Source organism: Chelonoidis abingdonii, chromosome 17 (assembly GCF_003597395.2).
Source record: "Chelonoidis abingdonii isolate Lonesome George chromosome 17, CheloAbing_2.0, whole genome shotgun sequence".
Lineage (NCBI taxonomy): Eukaryota > Metazoa > Chordata > Testudines > Testudinidae > Chelonoidis > Chelonoidis abingdonii.
The window spans coordinates 20,331,960-20,352,650 of NC_133785.1; positions in this window are offsets into that span (position 1 = coordinate 20,331,960).

The following is a 20,691-nucleotide window of genomic DNA, read 5'->3' on the forward strand; positions in this document are numbered from 1 at the left end:
TGCACAATTGCTGGGAAGATATCCTAATCAGAGGGGTGGGGTAGAAGAAGACATGGAGCCAGCTGTATGTAGGGGTGGGTGGGTGGATAATGCACAGAGGGGGACATCATTAGGGGAGAGGAGAGGGCAAGGTATGATGTGATAAAAAATCAGGTCAGAGAGGAGTGGAGCTATGCAGAACCTAGAAGCCAGAGGTGAAGATAAGAAGATTAAACTTGTGGCAAAAACAGGTGGGGAGGGGAGCTAGAAGGATTCAAAGGAAGAGTTTTAAAGAATACTTATTTTTGTTACTAATACGATTATAATACATTGTTAAAAGTGAAATAAATCAATTTTTTCATCATTTATGATCAGTTTTCCTTCTACTTGGTTTGGTTTAGTTTTTTTTGCATGTCACCAGTTTATCCATGAAACTAAACTGAAGTCTTTCATTTTCCAGCTGTTCTGCCCACATACGTCTGTGTTTCAGTTTCCAACATTGCAGGGGTAGGATTAAATTAAAAAAAGAAAAGTGTTTTCATTGGAAACAAGAATACACACAGACACACACACATATACACTTTTCAATGAATAGTACATACATACACACACACACTTGATATATGTTAGATATATGTGAAAATATCAAGGGCTAAATGCAATGGAGTTACACTAGCCAAGAATCTGGCCTCAAATATTTTTATCCACATTAGACTTTGCGAATTCCCTACTTCATTGTTTACCTTAAATTCAGGTGCTATACTGCTTCAGAATGGGTGAAATACACCACCATGCAAAGAGAACAGGAACAACGCTTTTGCACCATATAAGTTCCAAGACTTAAAAATAGGATCCAAGTGGGACTTAAATAGGACTCCTGCGGACCCCACTGCACAGATGTGAAATTCACACACACTGTAATTAATATCTTAGGAACAACCAAAATCAAGTGTTCTTTATCAGAGCCTTAATTTTAGCATCATTATGACTGAAATATAAGGATGGGGACGCATTAGAAGACTTTCAGGACTGTCCTCCACATGCTCAAGATGATTCTTTTATTTTATTAACAGATCCATTCTTTTATAACAGCAATCTTATAAACCTTATCCTACAACATTAATAGAAATACACTTTGGATATACACAAACACACAATTATAAATTGGCCTATAGAAGTCCCTAAAGTTGTATTGATGAGACCTGCTACCTGGCGCTTTCTTCAACTTAGTGCTACCGATCACATATCGTGGTTGATGCTTTTCTACGCTGTCTTCCTTTTCTGTCTTATCAGTTGGTAGTGTTAGTTAAAAGCTTTCATTATCTCGTGTTTAGGTCCAAACTTTTCTTCTTACATTTATATACACAATCTGTTACAGTGCTTAGTTGTCCTGTCAAACCTCTACACAATATCATGCTTTTCTCCTTCTTCCTCCTATCTTTTTCCCTTACTTTAATATCTTGATTTTGAGTTTAATTTTGACACTTGTTGAAGGGGTTTCTTGATTCCTTAGGATTCAAAATGTTCTCAAGCTATCAGGTTTGATGGTAGGTGATGACCTTCCAGCAAATTTCAGAAAGTTTTACCAGACTTCTAAGTAATTATATATATTTTTTGCTTGTCTCCTGTAGATCTCTGACTTGATAAGAGAGTGTTTCTAGTACTGGAATTTCCCACACTTTTTGATGCCAGTTAATAGTTTTAGGGGGGTCACTCCTCTTCCACCACCTTGTAGGAGTAATTCTAGTGGCAGCCACGAGATGAGTGATCAGTTCTTTATGAGTTTTATAAGATGCAGGATTTTCAGGACAATTTAATAAAAATACTAAGGGGTTTTCTGACAGCTAACACCCAGTTCTCTTTTACGACTTTCCAAAATGTCTTAATTTGTGGGCACGTCTAACATACCTGGAGAAATCCCCCCATTTCATTACTTGCTCTCCAGAATTTGCCTGTCCTTGTACTATAAATTCATTTAATTTTATGGGGAATTAAGTACCATGGATACAGAATTTTAATGTAATTTTTGATAAATGTGTTTGTTGAGGTGTAGGGACTTTAGCTCCATTCGTTCTCCCATTCCTCAGTTTTAGTGTCTATGCTACATCAACTTTCCAACTTTTCACGAACCTAATTATTTCCTCTAAGTAACAGCTAGAGATTACTTTGTATAGAACAGAAAGTAAGCCTGTATGTAGAATCGATAGAGTGAGTAATTTTTCAAATTCCATCTATTTTCTACTTTGGTTTGCCTTGGTGGAGGGAGGTTGAAAAATGTCTGTTGCAGAATTGATATAATAGAATTTTGGTGTCTTTTGCAAGTTTTATTTCATCAAGTAATATAAATATTTTCTCTCTAAACAGTTGGCTGAATTTTGATGTAGCTGTAAGTTCTCAAATGTCAAAATTTCCCAGGCTTTGAGTGGGGTTACATTTTATATTATCTACTATGGATATTAGAGGTGATGGGTATGGGCTTGGCTTTCTAAAGAAGCTATCCAAAGTTTCTATTGTTGCTTTAATTAAAGAGTGGCTATATGTTGATTTTGGCCTTTAGGGTTTCTTTATACAAGGGATCATATGGAGTTTGACTCCTTTATAGACTCATAGAATTGTAGGACTAGAAAGGACCTTGAGAGGTCATCTAGTCCAGTCGCCTGCACTCAAGGTAGGACTATGTAATTTGTTCCTGTACTTAACTATGCTGACAGTTAGGAAGTTTTTCCATCTTCCTTCTTTTGCATTCGTCCTTATTAAATTTCATCCTGTTTACTTCAGACCATTTCTCCAGTTTGTCCAGATCATTTTGAATTTTAATCCCATCCTACAAAGCACATGTAATTGCACATAAATACTATAATGCTATTAATAATTGCACACTTTTAATAGATATTTGCTGACATTAGGGGAAATTCACCACTGTGTAGAGAGCCAGACTTCCACCTAAAAGGAATTTAAGTGGTTCATAGGTCTTGTGCTTGCCCTCTGTGCAGGTGTCAATTTCATGCTCGTTTTAATATATTAGGCCTGGAACCTTCTGTTCTTCTTTAAATAAAACTCCCACTGAAGTCAATAGGAGTTTTGCCTGAGTAGTGACTGAGATTGGATCTTTAGTTTGTCTTGATGATAATGAGACAAATCCACCACTGCAATAAACCTGTGCAACTTCACTGAAGTTCACAGTGATTTGGACTTAATGAGAGCGTGTGATTTTAGCCAAACGGCAGAAACCAACACGGAATCATGCCCATTCCTTGTGAACAGAAATATGTGACTAGTGTGAAGGTAAATCCAATGTGAAGTAAAAAGACAGGTATGATGTTTCTGTATACATGCAATAGCTGTTCCACTACACAAACATCACGGATCAGTTATTTTTCCCTCCGCACCTCCATAGCATAATGGGGAATGACAAGAAAACAGGTAACAGTCATGATCACTGCACCTGGGACTTGGGGTTGGATGATCTTTGATTGAAAAGATTATTGGTTTTGCCATTCTCTCACCTTTTTTTCAAATGTAGATTTTATTTGGCAAATTTCCTCATTTCACCCCTTCCTCCCTGGAGTGTCACAATCTTTGGTGATCAGTTTGGTATAAATGCCTAGACAAACATATAGCCCTGGTCTACTCTGGGGAGGGATCAATCTAAGATACGCAACTTCAGCTACGTGAATAACATAGCGGAAGTAGACATACTTAGACTGACCGCAGTGAAGACACCACGGTAAGTTGACTACTGCACTCCCCCATCAACTCTGCTTTTGCCTCTTGCGGTGCTGGAGTACAGGAGACGATGGGAGAGCACTCGATGCAATAAAATCGATCCCCGCTGGATCGATCACTATCCGCTGATCTGGCGGGTAGTGAAGACAGACCCACAGACAGACACACAGATGATAGGATCACATGTTCTAAAAGTTAATCTGTGGTCTAAATTTCCTCAGTGCTAATGTATCACAGAATCATGGAAGTAGAGATTGAACCTTTTTTTAAAAGGATTGGTGCGGTTTTCTGGCCCCTTCCCTGCAATCGGTGCTTAATTTGTAACGAAAGAGGTGCCAGGGCTCACCTCAAGCAATTAGGTGCTGGGACTCAAGCAATCTTTTTTACATTCATAACTCATGCAGCAAGCTCTGAGGTGCTGGGGATATGAACTGTCAACCTTAGAGGTACTGGGGCTCAGCCCTGGCATAAGTTAAGCACTGCCTGCAATCAGGAGTTGTCCTTGTAGTGTGAATTTTTTGGCTGTGTCTGCATATTGCTAAACATGCCAGTTTGTATGTGGACTGCTTTCCTTCTTTCTTTCAACAGGTTTACCATGCATGTGCGTGAGCTGTGAGTGTTCTCAAAGTATTGCGTTACAATCACGAACTTTCCAGTTTTGGAGGGACTGGAGAGGAAGGTCTTTGAACTCGAACAATGGTCAACCAGAGAGGTCACTGTTGAGCAAGGTAGTTTCCTTGGATTCCTGGTCCTGGTCTACTCAACCAAGTGTTGCTAGCACAGCTATGTCAGCTCGGGCTGTGAACAAAACCCACATCCCCTAGCCGACAGAGCTATGCCGGTAAATCCCTGGTTTAGATGCAACAATGTTGACACAAGGGCTTCCATAGATAATGCATTTTGGGGAGATAGTATAGCCATTCTGCATGCTTACTCCGAGTCTAAAGTAGGAGGCCTTGACAGCCAACGCTCTGTAGTGTAGACAAATTCTAAAGGTTGCGCATTTTGCTTCTGCCATATTCCCAGCCCCAGCTGTTTCCCACTTGACAATGCAGCAAATGCCTAAAAACCAATTGAAGCAAATGGCCATTTAGCAGAACAAAGGGTCCTCATGCTGGATCAATTACCCACACATTTATATGTGATTTATGAATCACAGCTGCTTTTTCCATGACAAAAGCACAAAACAATCAGGCTGAAAAATGTTCAGATTTTATTTGGGACTTTTGTAACTTAAAAGTTCCCAAATCAATACTTTTTATGTTCTGCAAAATAAATAGGTCTCCCCAGCGGAGATCTTGTGGATCATTTTTCAGCACCAAGCCATATTTTTTTTTCAATCCTGGAACCTAGCTATAAAGTGGATTAATAATGGAAAATTGTTAAGCCCTCCAGCACAGCAATGATGTTGTGATCACATTAATTTGCAGTCCTTGAACATTAGCAGATAAGAACTGCAAGTCCTCTTAGTGCTACAGTAATATTGACACAAAAAATATGTTTATTTTCTGCTGCAGTATTGCAGTACAAGGTGGAAATAGCAACAGTTACCGCAGGGCCAAATTTCTTTGGCCTCACAAGGGCATCAATGGTGCAGGGGCAGCATTCTATTATTTTATTTTATTTTGCTGGTTTGGAAATGATGTTGCCTTTTGGAGTCTGAGTCACAGGCCCAGAGGGAGACATGAAGGAAGAAGCCCATTTCAGCTTGTTATATTGGCGCTCTCTGGAAAATCAAAGAGGCTTGGGAGCTGGGCAAAGGTTCTTCGTTTCCCAAATGCTTTGTTTATTCAGATGCTGAGAGAGACAATCGGAGCAAAATGTCTAGATGTTATTTTTTCCTGGGTGTACATTAGGCACTGTTCTGCCCCCGTATCTGGATGCACAAAACCTTCCTTTGCTTCAATGCGAGTTCCATAGGTGTATCTGAGAGCAAAATTGGGTCCTTATGCCCTTCTCTGTGACATGGATCCATTTCTAAAGCAATGGCGGAAATGTTCTGACACTGGCGCTGTTGAGTTGAACTTGAAGCGATGTCAAACTGAGCCTGAACTCTTTGAGCTTTTGGTTCCCAAGCAGCACTAGAACCATTTCTCCATGTAACTGGTAAGGCCCAATGCAAGAGGGAACGAAAAAAGCAGAACTAACAGTTAATAGACCAGCCCTGGTCAGAACAATCCTTTGTGAAAATGAGCTCAGGAGTGGATGTAAGAGTTGCAAACTCATTTGCAACCACTTTAGGGGAATTTTTCTACAATGCCTACGTCAACTAACTAACTCTATTGTGTTGAGGAAAGCCGAGTAGACTGGAAGATGTGAAGGAACAACCTCACTAAGACAGTGGACTTCTGTTCAGTAGTGAGTCTGTAATAAGCTGTGCTTCCCTGCCCTCTCCTGGCTAGAATATGCCAGACCTAGTCACACGTCTTTAGGATCCCTTTGGGGTAGTTGGGGGAATTGATTCTTTTTGCAAACTGGGAAGAGGCCAGTGGATTTGGAAACACAGTTTACTGGACTGAGCAGTCATGACTGCACTGCGTTCATTCTGCATTGCCAACACTGGGCTTGGTATTAAGTGGGAAACTGATTTTCCTGGACTTCCCAAGAAAGTTTAAATATTTTCAGGAAAGAGCTGCCTGTCTGGCTGTTCTTTGTGGACTCACATTAAAGTGAGGAATGGTAAGAATAACTCCAGGGGTTGGCAAATAAGGTGCAGAGTGTCTCACCTCACCACCAATGCAATTCCAGTCCAAGATGCAAAAACCATTGGTCCAGTTTATGTGCCAGATCTGGTCAAAAAACAGCATTGCAACTGACACTGATTAGCCCTAGCCTCAGTGGAGAGGCCAAACACTGGATGGACAAGGAAACTGAATTCCTCGCTCACCTGGAGATCTGACCTCTCCTGGTCAGGGTTGAAGCTAAAGTGTGAAGCAGAAGTGGAAGCTGTACTGAATCTCTTAGGAGGGTCATCTAAACAGGAGGAATAGGCCTGAACTGCAAAGTCTTGAACCTCCTCAGAACTCAGCATGTTCAGAGCTGAGGCTTTTGCTTCAGAGCCTCCTCTAAGAGACGGAGAACATTGGTCTTCAGGACTGTTAACCCACTGGGCAATCAATTCACTGAAAATAACTGAATAACTCAGGGGGACTGATTTCATACTTTATTGGAGTAATTTATTGTTTATTATTACTGCAATTCCTCTTAGAATTAATGTGGTTTATTTCATCATTACTTTTTTGAGCACTAAGCAGGCATTCACTACTCTGTGAATAGTGTTATTAGTAAACTGCTGCTGCTAACACGGTCATGAGAGCAAAACACCACAACCCCTTAGTCTGCCTATTGGTGAGTCTTTGGAAAATCCATTTGAGTGGCTAGAACAGTAAGACATGCCCAGGTATCTGTGGTGCCTGAGACAAGTGACCTTTCTTCTTGCAGCTGAAATGTTGTATGCAGTGTTGTTGTAGCCATGTTGGTCCCAGGATATTAGAGACAAGGTGGGTGAGGCAATATTTTTTACTGGACCGACGTCTGTGTAAGCTCAAAAGTTTCTCTCTCTCACCGGTAGAAGTTAGTCTAGTAACTGATATGTTGTTCAGTACCAAAGACAAGCAAGAGCCAAAACCTTCACTTTGTGGATGGGCACTGGGCAAGCGCTCTATCACGGTTCTTTCCTCTACATTGTGTGAAGACATAGCACTAGGAGGGAGATAGAAAGAATAGCTGGTAGAACATCAACTATGCAGACTCACTGGCTAACCTCCCTGCCATGGACAGGAAGGTAGGACAGGAGCAAGACACAGGTTCTCCCCAGGAGAACCACAGGAGCCATTCATTCTCCCCAGCATCAGAGGAGAGGTCCCTTGCTTCTCCAAGCCCTGCCCAAATCCCATTTACTAAGCTTTGTGCCTGGGTCAGGATTTGAGAGACAGCTCTATCCCTGTTTCTCACCAACCCCTTGAAAATCAGAAGTCATGCGATCAACTTCAGACTGTGTCGCATATCACTGTCAAGTGCCCACTGATTTATTCTGATGGCGGGCTACCAGCTCTCCATCTGGCTCATGACGACGCCATTAAACGTCTGGGCACATTGTGCATACTCCTTCATGGATTTCTCAAGAAAGCAAGAGCTGCTTTTCTGGCTGGCAGTTCTTTGTGGATTCACATTCATGTGAGGAATGGACCAGATAACTTCTGATCATATCAAAGCAACAACATTACACACAGCAATTTCAGGCTGCTTTTGAAAAAGAAAGAAGAATCCTGCCTCATTGCTGGGGTTAAAAACAATGTTTCTGCTCATCATAGAAATAAAATTAAATGAATGATGAGCTATAACTCTAATGAGACTAATGCCCTCGCTTGTTTTTTAAAGTTAATTCTTCATATACATTTTTTTCTGCTCTGTTGTACATCTGTCCAGACTCCGTGCTCCTGGGGGATTAATTATGTGCTCAGCAGTCATTCTGAAGCCCAGTTTTAGTATTTGGCAAGACCAGTTTGTCCAGACTAGCTTGCAAAATAATACCTTGTTTCAGAACAGCACCACTGGCTGGGGTTTCTGCCCAATTTTCTTCATATTGGATAGTCTTTTACTGAGCTGCTATTGAGAGGTGATTGCCCGTCACAGAGTGGATATTTTCAGTAAAATATTTTTCAAAAATCCTAGGAGATTTTTTTATTCAAAAATACATTGTGATATAATCTTGTATTCCAAACTCCCCCCCTCCCCACACACACACTTCCTAGCCTTTAGTAGGAACTGAGTCAATCCATAAAGTACAGATTCAGATCACCTGGATCCATTCTTGTCCAAAGGTCAGTGGTGTTCACATCCAGTGTTTTCAAGTCAATTATTAGACTTACTGTGGAGTTTGAGGTTCAGATAGTTATCAGTTCAACTCAGAATTTGAGGGTTTTCCAATCAGACAGGTTGTTTTGGGACAAGTTCCAACTTATGATGAACGTCATGAACCATGAATAAGCAATTTTCTTTGCTGTACTTACCCCCCGGGCAAAAATTCTACCCTTTGATGGCATTCTTGTAGCGCCTCTGTAATCAGTGGGACACCACAGGTGTAACTGAGAGCTAAATCTACAGGAGACATTGCTAGAGAGGGAGTTGCTATGGTTTGGGGATCAGAGAATGTGGCTGGGAATGAAGCAATTTCGTTTCCATTCCCAGATTCCGTTCCCCCTATTTCTTTTGTAACATGTTGTGTAATTTTGGGCAAGCCACATCACTTCTCTGTGCCTCAGGTTCCCCCATCTGTAAACTGGAATAAACTAATTTGGAATAAAATATTCATATTCCAGAATAGGCACATCTACAGAGAGCTAATCAGGAATAGTTAATCTGTTTTGAATTCACACCTTATCTTATTCTGGATACATTTTCATGTGTAGACAAACCCACAGAAATACCAACACAATTGGTACTAATCAGCAATCTTCCTAGCAGTCTCAGCAGGAAGCCCATTACAAGGATATAAGGGCCAGATACGAAGTCTGGATCTCAGTCCAAATTTCCTCGGTGTTCACACTGGTCAGTTTTGAGGATTTGGCTCAGTGCTGTTTCCAGGGTTTTTGTAACCTGTGTTTTAACATTAAACTGTTAAACTGATTCTTTAAAACACACAAAATATTAGTAGATTTGCTTTACACTCTTCTGTGTGTGCCCTTTTTGCATTTCTCTTACCTTGGGCAATGAAAACAGACTAAACATTTTCATTTTTGTTTCTAATCAACTTCTAGTCAATTTATTCTTCTGATTCTCATGCACTACCACAGTGCTGCCATGTTCAGAGTGCATGGACTGCTGGGGAGTGTTTATATCTGTTTAAAGAAAAACATGCTTTCCATAGAAATTTAACTCTCAGAAACTTTCTGACTGGTCTTAGAATTTGTAAAGGCTGGTTTTTACAGTTTCTAAATTTGTGACCCAGATTTGACCTGTCAGTGTCCTTGTAAGAAGTAGTTGTGAAACAGCTGGGCATTCTGGGTGCTGATATGCAAATGAAAAACACCAAGCTTCTGTTTCTATATTCAGAACTGCCAAAATGCAACGTGGACTAGAGTAGACAAATATTCAACGGACTGTGGGACAGAATCAGATGCAGTATTTTTATTGGTAGAGGGCTACAATCAGCCCTGCTTTATACCTGGGTTTGACAGGTGTAAAGCAGGGGATGGCATGGCTGTGAAAGGCCAGCAGAGGGTGGCACTGGTTGACGTGCTGGTAGGACTAATGTGGTCCATTAACGCACTGATTCATTGCATCCACTTCTAGCAGCACATATTGGCAGGGCTCCTGGTTAGCTACAGCTCCTGCCCTGGCATCATTTCTCAGGGAGGGTGGTGACAGAAACACCAGCTCTCCTCCGCATGGTCAGGAGATGTCTCTCCACCGATGTCAGAAGGTGTCCCTCTCTTTCCTGTGCCAAAAGAGATGAATCTTCCCTCTAGGAAACAGTGACTTTTGGCTGTTGCCTCACTTTTATCAAAAATTTTCACAACTGCCAATTCACAACCGTTGCTTACAACTTTATGCTCTTTCTTTGTCACCATGACCCTCAGCAGAGCTTAACCAGCATCGACTGTTTTGAGCTGCTCATTAGAAGACAACAGAATTTTGCTCCTCAGATCACTCACAAGGAGATGAGTCTAGACTCTGTCTCCGGGACCTTACTACCTCTGGTGATTTACAGATCACCATCACTCAAGCCATTTGCTGCCCTTCCACGATTATCACACTAGTCTGGGGCACAGTCTCAACTCCAAGCCAAGAAAAGGCTGCAATATCTCTGGATTTTTATATCAACTGCTGCCCCAGCAGCAGCTGTCCAGGCTGAAGCCAGATTATGTTCTTTTTAAAGAGCAATTTCCATCCACTTTCAATCACAGGTTTCATGACCTCTGGAGCAGCTGGAATTTGCAGGAGATGGCCAATCATGTAAGCAGATATCCTTCCACTCCCAAAGCAACATGAGCTACCCGTGCTGCCATTTGGTAACCTATTAATTCTGCTGCTTGGATCAAACTGTCATGGGCTGATTTCTGTTGTGCAGCTGCAGCCACCATCAGGCCCAGAGACCTTAGCTCTGCCAGTGTTGAAATGATGTGCAATGTTGCAGGTTTTGACGTCATTCTGGCAGGATCAAGCTCAGCCGTTTGTCCAAATCGGGGATTGCACACAGTGCCCTGGAGAGCTGAGATATTGTGCCAAGAGGGGATGTTAAAAGAAAGTTCACTGGAGAAGCAGGTTCAGGGAGAACCTGAACAATGTCTGGTGGCGTCTCTTACATAGCGAGAGACATACCTGGCCACCACATCTGTTGATATATTGACTCTCACTAGCTGGAGAGGACAGGTGTGACTTTGACCACTTGCACAGTAAAAAAAAAAATATTAATAATTCACATTTACATAGTGTCTGCCTTGCCAGGCTAATCCAAGTGCTTTACACAAAAAATAATACACATTAAAGGCCCAGTCCTGAAAAATGCTGAGCACCTACAAGGTCCACTGACTTCAGCAAGAGGTAAAGGCACTCCAGTACCCCTTTGGAGGTGCTGAGCACCTTGCCCGCTCAGCCCTTTAATGAATAGAAACATTTGAGCTTAAGACAGCAAATAAAGCCAAAACCAAGACACTGTGCCAAAAACTCCCTTGAATTAAGAACTTTTTAATACCTGCAGTAAATGGAGAACTTCGTGGTCATCCTTAGCTGTACATGGAAGGAGCACTCTGCGGGTGCAGGGACAAAGTCCCCACTTGCCCCAGGGAAGACAGCTTGCTGGACCCAGGAAGAGGACCAGGTTTGTAACCTCTTTGGGGCAGGGACCATCTGTGTGTGTGTGTGTGTGTGTGTGTGTACACACAGTGCCTAGTGCACTGGAATACTGGTGTGTGACTAGGGCTCTCAGACACTACGGGAACACAAATAATAATAATTCAAATGCCTTGACAATGGACCAATTTATAGACACTCTGCTGGACTCAGACTTGCAGATCCGCAAAAGGAGGCCAAAGATACTGTGAGTGGCTATGGAAACTGCCACCCAGCTTGACTCATTCCTCGCAGCAGAGCACCAGAAGAGGAAGCAGTGGCAGCAAGGAAGATGGAAGCTGATTGCCGTGAGCCCTCCAAGTACAGCGCCGTGTCTAATACATATGGTAAGAGCGGGGTTCGAATCTGGTTTGTGACGTTTTTGAATGATTAGAAAAAGTGTTACATTTGATTTATAAAACAAGGGAAATTGGCAATAATACAAAAATGAAGGAAGCAGTTTGGTTAAATGCTGATGCTTTGAAAAAAATGGCCATAAAAAGACTATTATAAATTTAAGGCAGGTCAGGACAGAGCATCACAGTGTCTAGTCTCCCAATTTGGAAATGGGGGGAGGAGACACCAGTTGAAGGGGCACAGCTTGGAGGTACAAGGATCAGCTCCACACTTTTTTTTTAAGGTCTAGACAGTTAAACAATAATGGGAGTCTGCCTCTTAAGTGTGCAGTAGGACCTATGAAATGCATGGGAACCGTGGACACTGGCTCCAACAGAACAGTTATTAAACCAGACATGCTGCAAAGGCTGGGGAACAAGGGATCCAAAACTGACCCACCTAGTTAGTCACCAAAGGGAGAAGTGCCCTCCTCAAATTTTGGGAAAAATGGATTTGAAAACTAAACCTCTTGAATTTGAGCAAGAAGTCTGGAGAGCCGATATAGTGGATGAATTAATAATTGGTTTGGGTTTTGTCATGGTTAATGCACTATATAATGTGTAATACATGTCAGCAACAGGAGCCACTGGGTCCAGGCCAGAAGGATCAGGGTTACTCATACTTGAAGGGACAGAAAGGCGCAGAGCCTGGAATTGTATTGAAAAGAGAGAAAGATGGGGAAGGTTCTGGTTGCGATGGGAGGAAGAAGAGGACAAGACCTGGAGAAGAAGCAGAGGAGAGAAGAAAACAGTGGAAGACTTAGATGAAGCATCCAAATCAAACCTGTCACACACATCCCAAGAAAGGGGACAGGAGAAAGGAGTCTACAGCTAGGTAGAGACATTGGTCTCTTCCAGTTTGGCAAGTCCTATGTACCTCTGGTCCAGTACTTTGCCTCCAGCAGTGGTCGAATTTGGATGCTTTAGGGGAAAATCTTTGTTAGCATCCCAGTTCCAAGCCCAGTACAACACTTGTGGGTGTTTTGTTCCTGTTGGTATAGCTACAGAACTGTAGCGGGGCAGACAGTCTATTTATAAGCATATCTGATGTCAACAAAATTGTTTCTATAGATTGTACATCAAGTACGCAAGAAAATACTCTGGCTGAGGGGAATAAATTAGCACAGGTTATAGAAGCGGCATATTCTTAATTCAATACATCTGGTTAAGGACAGCAGCTGGCCCTCTGCCCAGACCTTCTCACAAACTCTCTGAAAGCCAAGCAGATCACTTTACTAACAACAATGTGAGAAGGAAGGTTTGAAAATGCTGTTTTTAAAGGGCCTGACTTATTAGCTGGAGAATTCTAAAAAAGACCTTGAAAAAAGGTCCAAAGCTCTATTCATAGAGGTCTTACAATGCTCTTTCAGATATATGCTTTGTATATTAATGGAACATCTAAACGGTTAACTCTCCCTATGAAACGATTACACGAGTTAGCCAGAACACAGACTGTTAGCAAAAAGTAACCGAGAACGTACAGAAGACATGTTACTCCCATGGATGTTCTAGCTTGTACCTGTTCTTTTTAATTATTCTGAGTCTGGTTTTGTCTTAGACTGCTATCTGATTTCTGTCACTCCTTGGAAAGGTTTCCTTTGTTTAATAGAAGTGAAACGTTGTTGTGTATTGTTATTTGCTGTGGCATTTGTGTTATTTGTTTACCCATGAGGAGGCAGCAGACATCTTAAATCTGGGTTCTCTATTAAAAAAAAAATAATAATGCAAAAATTTTCTTGCTGACCTGCAACTGGCATTCCTTTAATTATCTGAGAATCTATTTATCATCCCCCTCACCACTACCCTTCTCACAAGACCTTCTGATGGCTGGATGTTTAAATTACACGCAGATTTATAATTTATGAACCACTAAAATGAGAATAAATAAGCCCTTCCAGTCTGCCAAGTCTCAACCGCTGCCTTAAATTCCCCACTTACTGAAAATTTCCCCAGATATTAAGCAGCATTCAAGTCTTGTAATTACAGGAATATGAGCCACCTAACCATTTAGGGGAAAGCAGGTAGTGCATTACAGCAGCAAACAGCTCTTGTAGCAATTATTCCTCTTATCTCTGAGCAGGGCATTGACCCACTGTACAAACCGCAGGTAGGAAAACCACAGGCAAAGCAACCTTAAATATAATATTTACCTAAGAGGAGACATTTCACTGGAAAACAAGCTACAAGATCTGCTGACATCTTGGTACACAGAATTACGTGCATCCAAAGAGATGAGGGCCTGGATTGACTAAGGGATTAGGCATCGGACGTGAAGCCTTTTGAGCAGTCCCTAGTTGGGGGTAATAAATAGGTATTGAATGAAAGCTCTTACCATTTGACACCTGTTGGGTGGCCTAGGTGAAGTAAGTTAGCAGTGTCCATGCATTTCCTAGCATGTAAGTGGGATTCTATTGCAACTAAACAGCTACTGAAGTCAGTGGGAAACCTGCACACAAGACCCTGCTCCAGCATACAGACTTCAGTGGGCAAGTCACTTGATCTCTCTGCACCTATTTCCCAGAGCTGCCCAGAGGATTCAGGAGGCCTGGGGTCTTTGGCGGCAGGGGGCTCCCGCTTTGGCAGTAATTCAGTGGCGGAAGACCCCCGGTTCGGCAGTAATTCGGCAGCAGGGGGTCCTTCCGCCCTGGAGCGGAAGGACCTCCCGCCACCGAAGACCCGGAGCAGAAGCAGTTTCCCCATCAGTGTCAAATGGAGATAACAGTACTGGCATAAGTCACAGGGGTGTTCTAGGATGAGACTGTGAAATATTCAGATATTACAGTAAGAGGAGCCATTTTAATCAGATAGATCGATCAAATGTGTTCATGCCATTGGAATGGGACACCCTAGTGCAACTGTATGGATGTGTATGGGGGCATGTTAGCTACTGCACCCCACTGACTGCTCTTAAGTTATTTCCCATTGGCTACCCTGGGGATATGATACAAATGGCTTGAGAATGCAGGTACCTCCCTGAAGAAAGCGGTCAACGGGGTTGCAACAGATCAGATGTAACAATAACAGCTGTTTGTTTTTCTCCCTCCTCCTCCCTCTTTCTCCGTGGGAGCAGAAATGATCTAAAACCAGAACATATTTTTTCTTTCATGTCTTCTTAGGGAACAGCATGACTGATTATTTTAGTTTATCAGCCTTTCCAGACCCAATCCTGCAAGTTCTACATGTGTATCACTCTCATTGAGATTCATGGGAATTCCAAGGATGAAGCCTGGAAGAGTGGGACTTATCAAAACAAAAACCCTTTTAGGACAGATTCTGCAGGTCCTGTGCAAAATAATTATTCCCTGCAAATGAACTGGAATAACAGACACGACTAAGGTAGTCTCATCGGCCTCATCTTTGTGGCTCTCTCTAGAATAGGCCAAACCAAAATCCTGCTTCCAAATACACCTGAACTTTTAGGGAAATGTGGATATGGATCTAAACTTTGTTTGGGGCCCGGGTGTAGCTAGAAACTTAAAAATGGCATTGCAATTGAACAATGTAATTTATAAAAAACAATCTAACAGTGAACATTATGGTCTCAATCCCAATCCCATTCAACACTACGGGAAACATTCCATTGTCTACAATGGGCTTTGGGTCAGGCCCTGTATATTGCTGCTAAGTGTGCTGTAGTCGGTAGTCCAGTCTGTAACTGATTAATCCAGGCCCGGAGTTCAGGAGACCCTATGTATTGACACTAGACAGCATAGCCTGTGTCAGTCAGGAGCTAGAGAGAACCACGTTTGTCTGTATCCAACAGCCTCAGTAAAGAATACAGTTTATATTCATGACAATGGAGTCTTTTCTTCCACAAGGGACACTACATGAAGCATTAAGTTTGAAAAACCATTGTGGAAGTGGGTCATTGTTGCCATCTGGACTCACAAGGTGTTGAGAATTTACGCCCTTTAGTGAGAAAGGGAATGCAACTGATTTGATTATGTCAAGGTGAAAAAAAAACAATAGCGCAGCACATACCACTCTTATCAGAGTAACTACAGCCAGTGCTCACAAACGCCACCATAGAAAAGCCACTGGTTTGTCAGTTGTTAGATTCTCTGTTGGAGTTTTGGCAGGTGACAGTTTCCAGTTTAGTCAATCAGTTGCAAAAATAAAATGAAATCCCTTATGGGTAGGGCCCTACCAAATTCACGGCCATGAAACACGCGTCACAGACCATGAAATCTGGTCTGTGTGTGCTTTTACCCTACACTATACAGATTTTACAGGAGAGACCAGGGTTTCTCAAATTGGGGGTCCTGACCCAAAAGGGAGCTGGGGTGCAGGGCGGTCACAAGATTATTTTAGGGGGGTTGCGGTATTTACATCTGTGCTGCCTTCAGAGCTGTGTGGTCAGGTGCCCAGCTCTGATGGCAGCACCCCACCAGCAGCAGTGCAGAAGTAAGGGTGGCAATACCATACCATGCAACCGTTACTTCTGCGCTGCTGCCTTCGAAACTGGGCAGCCGGAGAGTGGCTTTCAGAGCTGGGCTCCCAGCCAGCAGCCACCGCTCTCCAGATGCCCAGCTCTGAAGGCAGCACTACCATCAGCAGCAGCGCAGAAGTAAGGGTAGCAGTACCGCAACCCCCACTACAATAAACTTGCAACCCGCCTCTCCCAACTCCTTTTTCGGTCAGGGCCCCTGCAATTACAACACTGTGAAATTTCAGATTAAAATTGCTGAAATAATGAAATTAAAAATTTTTTAAATCCTATGACAGTGAAAATGACCAAAATGGACCATGAATTTGGTAGGGCCCTACTTAGAGGGGACCATCCTGGTGGGGAGCAATGTCAAAAGAGACTCCTTTTGTTTTTAGGCTACTAGCATCCTGGATGGTAGGATCTACAATGCTGCATACTGAATCAAGGTTCTTTTATTGAATCACCCAGCTAGCAGGAATTAAAACTCTGCTCACAGCATCTTGATGGCCTCTTCAAAACTGCTTACAGAATTTATCACTTGGGAAACTTAACCACTAACATTCAGCAGATGGAACAGGATTTTCTTTGCGCTGATCGTGTTAACCCTCATTCATAACATACAAGGTGAAATTCAAACACAGGTGCAATGAGAAACCAAGAGTGAGAAATGTGGGTCCTTCAACCAAATCCCTCTCTCTCCAGCAGCTGAAAAAACAGCTTTTGATGACATCCCGTGGCACGCTTTGGGAGTGCAGTTGTTCCAAGGTTCCCTGAAATCAGCCTCCCCCTTTGCAACTGATGCAGGTTCCCTGCAGTAAGAGGATGTTCAGCTGGGAGCAGTGAGACAGAAAGCAGCAACTGGTGACAAGCTGAGGGAGCAGAGGTGTCCAACACGCTCAAAGAGTCACACCAGGATTCTAGAAACGGCAGCCTGCTGTAAACATGAGACATTCCAACCTTCCTCCACCGCAGGGCTTTTCTGGAGAGCAAGAGGATTCTTTTGTCCTGCGAAGATCACTCACCCATCCTATATTTCAAGCAACACCCCTTTCTGAGAGCTTGACTCAAAGCCCATCAAACTCAACGAGAGTTTTCTGGCTGTGGGTCAGGCCCTTGGTGCCTAATGTTCTGTGACCCATATGCAAGAAACTTGAACTACTAAGAAGCGTTTGATCAGAGAGACAGGATTTGTTGGCAACCATTACTCATTTAAATGTTCATATGATTGTCTACTGTGAATAAAGCTTTGTTTAAAAAAAAAAATAATGGGAGGGATTCTGTTCCCTACTCTAGTCCCTCAATGCAATAGCACCATAGTAGCCAAAAACAGCCTCTCCGCCCCTCAAGGAATGGGGGGAGGGGTGTATTCTGGCACAGGAACAGCATAGGACCACCCTAGCCAGCTTTATCCTGGCCCCTCTGCAAGTCCTGCTACATGGGATGTAGCCCACAATGCAGAGCAGTATGTGGGTTCTGCCCACAGTCAGTCCTTGGGAGGCTACAATTTTTTTTTTTTTTTTTTTAAACAGTGCCCGTTACTTTTCTGTATATTAGAGGCTACTCAGGCCCCTGTAGAAGCCTGGAATTCAGAGCCTCCTGGAGGTGCAGCACAGAATATCAGCTTGTAGGTTTTCTCCTTCCTTAATTTTTTTAATCTTATTAATATCAAGTCTTGATTTCCCTCTTTGGCTGTTTCAGGTTGTACAGCACCAAATCCAGCAGAAAATATAAAGCTGAATGGATCAGAGAGAAAACACTCAACTGCCTTGAAGTTTTTCTGTGCCATTCTCTGCTTGTCATTTGGCTTGTATTTTAGTCCTTTCCTGTTGTCTAGTGCATATTCAGTTATTTTATAATATCTAAAGTAAAATAAATGAATAATGGAGACCCTTGAGAGAGTTAAAGAGAATGGTGGAGACTGATGAACACTGAGCTGAACAGGGTACTTGATGCATGCCAGTTTCCTAGTATAAATATACATTACTTTGCAGTCTTATGTTTCTGTCTATGTAGATACTTATATGGCTCCCATCTCTTATAGTATTTCTCAGCCGTCAATGTAAAAACATTTTGCCAGTATCAATTAACTAGCTCTCACATCACCCCAGTGATGATGGTAAGTATTAATTACCCCCATTTTATAGGTGAGGAAACTGAGGCACAGAGAAATCAAGTGACTTGTCCAAGATCACATAACAAGCCAATGACAAAGACAGACCTAGAACTCCAAATCCTTCCATTCCAATCCCATGTTCTAGCCATGCCTTAAGAACTCTTGTGCTGTAACAAGTCTCCTCCTATCACATCTATTAGATGAATAATGGCATCTTACTAAAAGTGAATCTTACCTCACTGACACCTGGGCTTCTGCTCTCATGAAACATAGAACAAGGAAACAGTATTGATGACCCTTATGTCAAACATGTAACAAACTTCTAGACATGGTACCCCGATGTCACACTATGGAACCTTGAAACTATGTGAAAGTAACTAACAAGCTACACCACCAGTCAGTAGCACGGACCACTGTATAAAGCAGGTTTTCCCCATGATGTGCACATGTAATTTATTCCATTTATTAACAGAGTTAATAGCTGCTCACAGTAGATCCCCCTAGTATCCTTCTGGCCTTAAAAATCTATGAATCTATGTGCCCTCAAAGAAAAGCATAACATAAACACCTGCAGAGTTTACAGGAAGTGAGTGATGAGCCAAAAATATTTCATGAAAAGCTGCCTACTTTCTCTCCATTGGATAATGTAATGATCAGTTTTTAAATCGTGTGTGTTCTAGTATTAAGTAATGAACGTTTAACAAGGTTGCATGGAAGGGACGCATAGCTATAGAATTTGTATCATTCACTATGAGAAATGACTCCATATATTAGAGCTATAGCTGTCCTAATCTCCTAGGTTCCGATGTTAATGCACTTCAGTGATGTCTATTCATACCACTTCTGCTCTGTATCTGCAGTTCCATTATAAATCCTTACTTCCAAAGGCTATTTACATTTACAGCAGTGGCTGCAGTTCGCTGCTCCAGGCCAATGGGACGTACTGGCTGCCGCTTCCAGCAGCTCCCGTTGGCCTGGAACCGCAATCGGCCAAACCTGAGGATGCAGCAGTTAAACGAATTGGCCTGGACCGCCAGGGGTTTTCCCTGCACAAGCAGTGGAACAAGTTTGAGAACTACTGATTTAGAGAATTGCATTTGCAGTAAAATTTGTTCCTTGATTTTTTTAAATATGCAAAATGATTTTTCAATTTCTCTCCTGATTCAAACCTCCTACGGCAACTGGGAAATTTTCAGCTAAAAGATTCCTTTACAGAAACATAAGATTATCCCGTACTTTTTTTGCCAAATGCTGAAGTATTTGTTTGGAGTAAAGAGAAGTTTCCTCTTTTATAAGCAACATCCTCCTCTTGCTAGAATTATTGAGAGAGACTATACAGCTCAGTGAGTCCCATATCTTAGTAATCCACAATAATGGGAAATAACATGTGTGACAATTAAATAGGAGTTTGCTCTTTTTTAAAAACAAATCCTGTTATTTGTTATGTTGCATGACTTACTCAGGTGGGTAAAGCCATCTAGAAATCTACTGTAACAGAAAAATTCCTGTTTTAGAAAGCTCAACTGCTAATCCCTAGAACACAAAAGCAGCACACTGATATATCTGGAACGGATATTTTTCCCTTGGGGCATAACAAAGAGAAAATAAGGGGGTTTGATACCTTCCCTCACCCCCCAAAAATCATACTTTTCCAATACACCTTTATAAATGTATGATATAATATTTCGCTCTACTACAGCACCTTTCAACTGACGAGTCCTTTACAACTGTTAGTTCAGTAAGCCACACAACACCCTTCTGAGATGACTAAATTTAACTCTCCATATTTTACAGCTGGGGAAAGGGGAAACTGAGCTCCAAAGAGGTCAAGCGACTTGCTCACAGTCACACAACCAGAAAATTGCAGTCAGATTTAGAAGCCTGGATGGAGGCCCTGCTCTAGCCTCTTAGATGCACTGTCTCTCTGTGTATATTTGTAGAGCTACCGTTACATTTTTCCCACTAAAAATAAGACATAGAAATGCATGATTAGCAATATCCTTCATTTGCCTATGAAAATAGTCCCTAGGCTGTTATTATCCAGGGAAAGAAGAACCTCTGCAAAATCAGTACAGAGAAACCTGCAATGAATCCTGCCAAACACCTACCAAACACAGTTGCATATCACGTGCAGCCCCTTAGTTGGCTTATGTGCAAGAGGCCCGCAATTGCAGCTAACTGCAATTTCACACTCAAGAAATCTCCAAAAGCAGCTA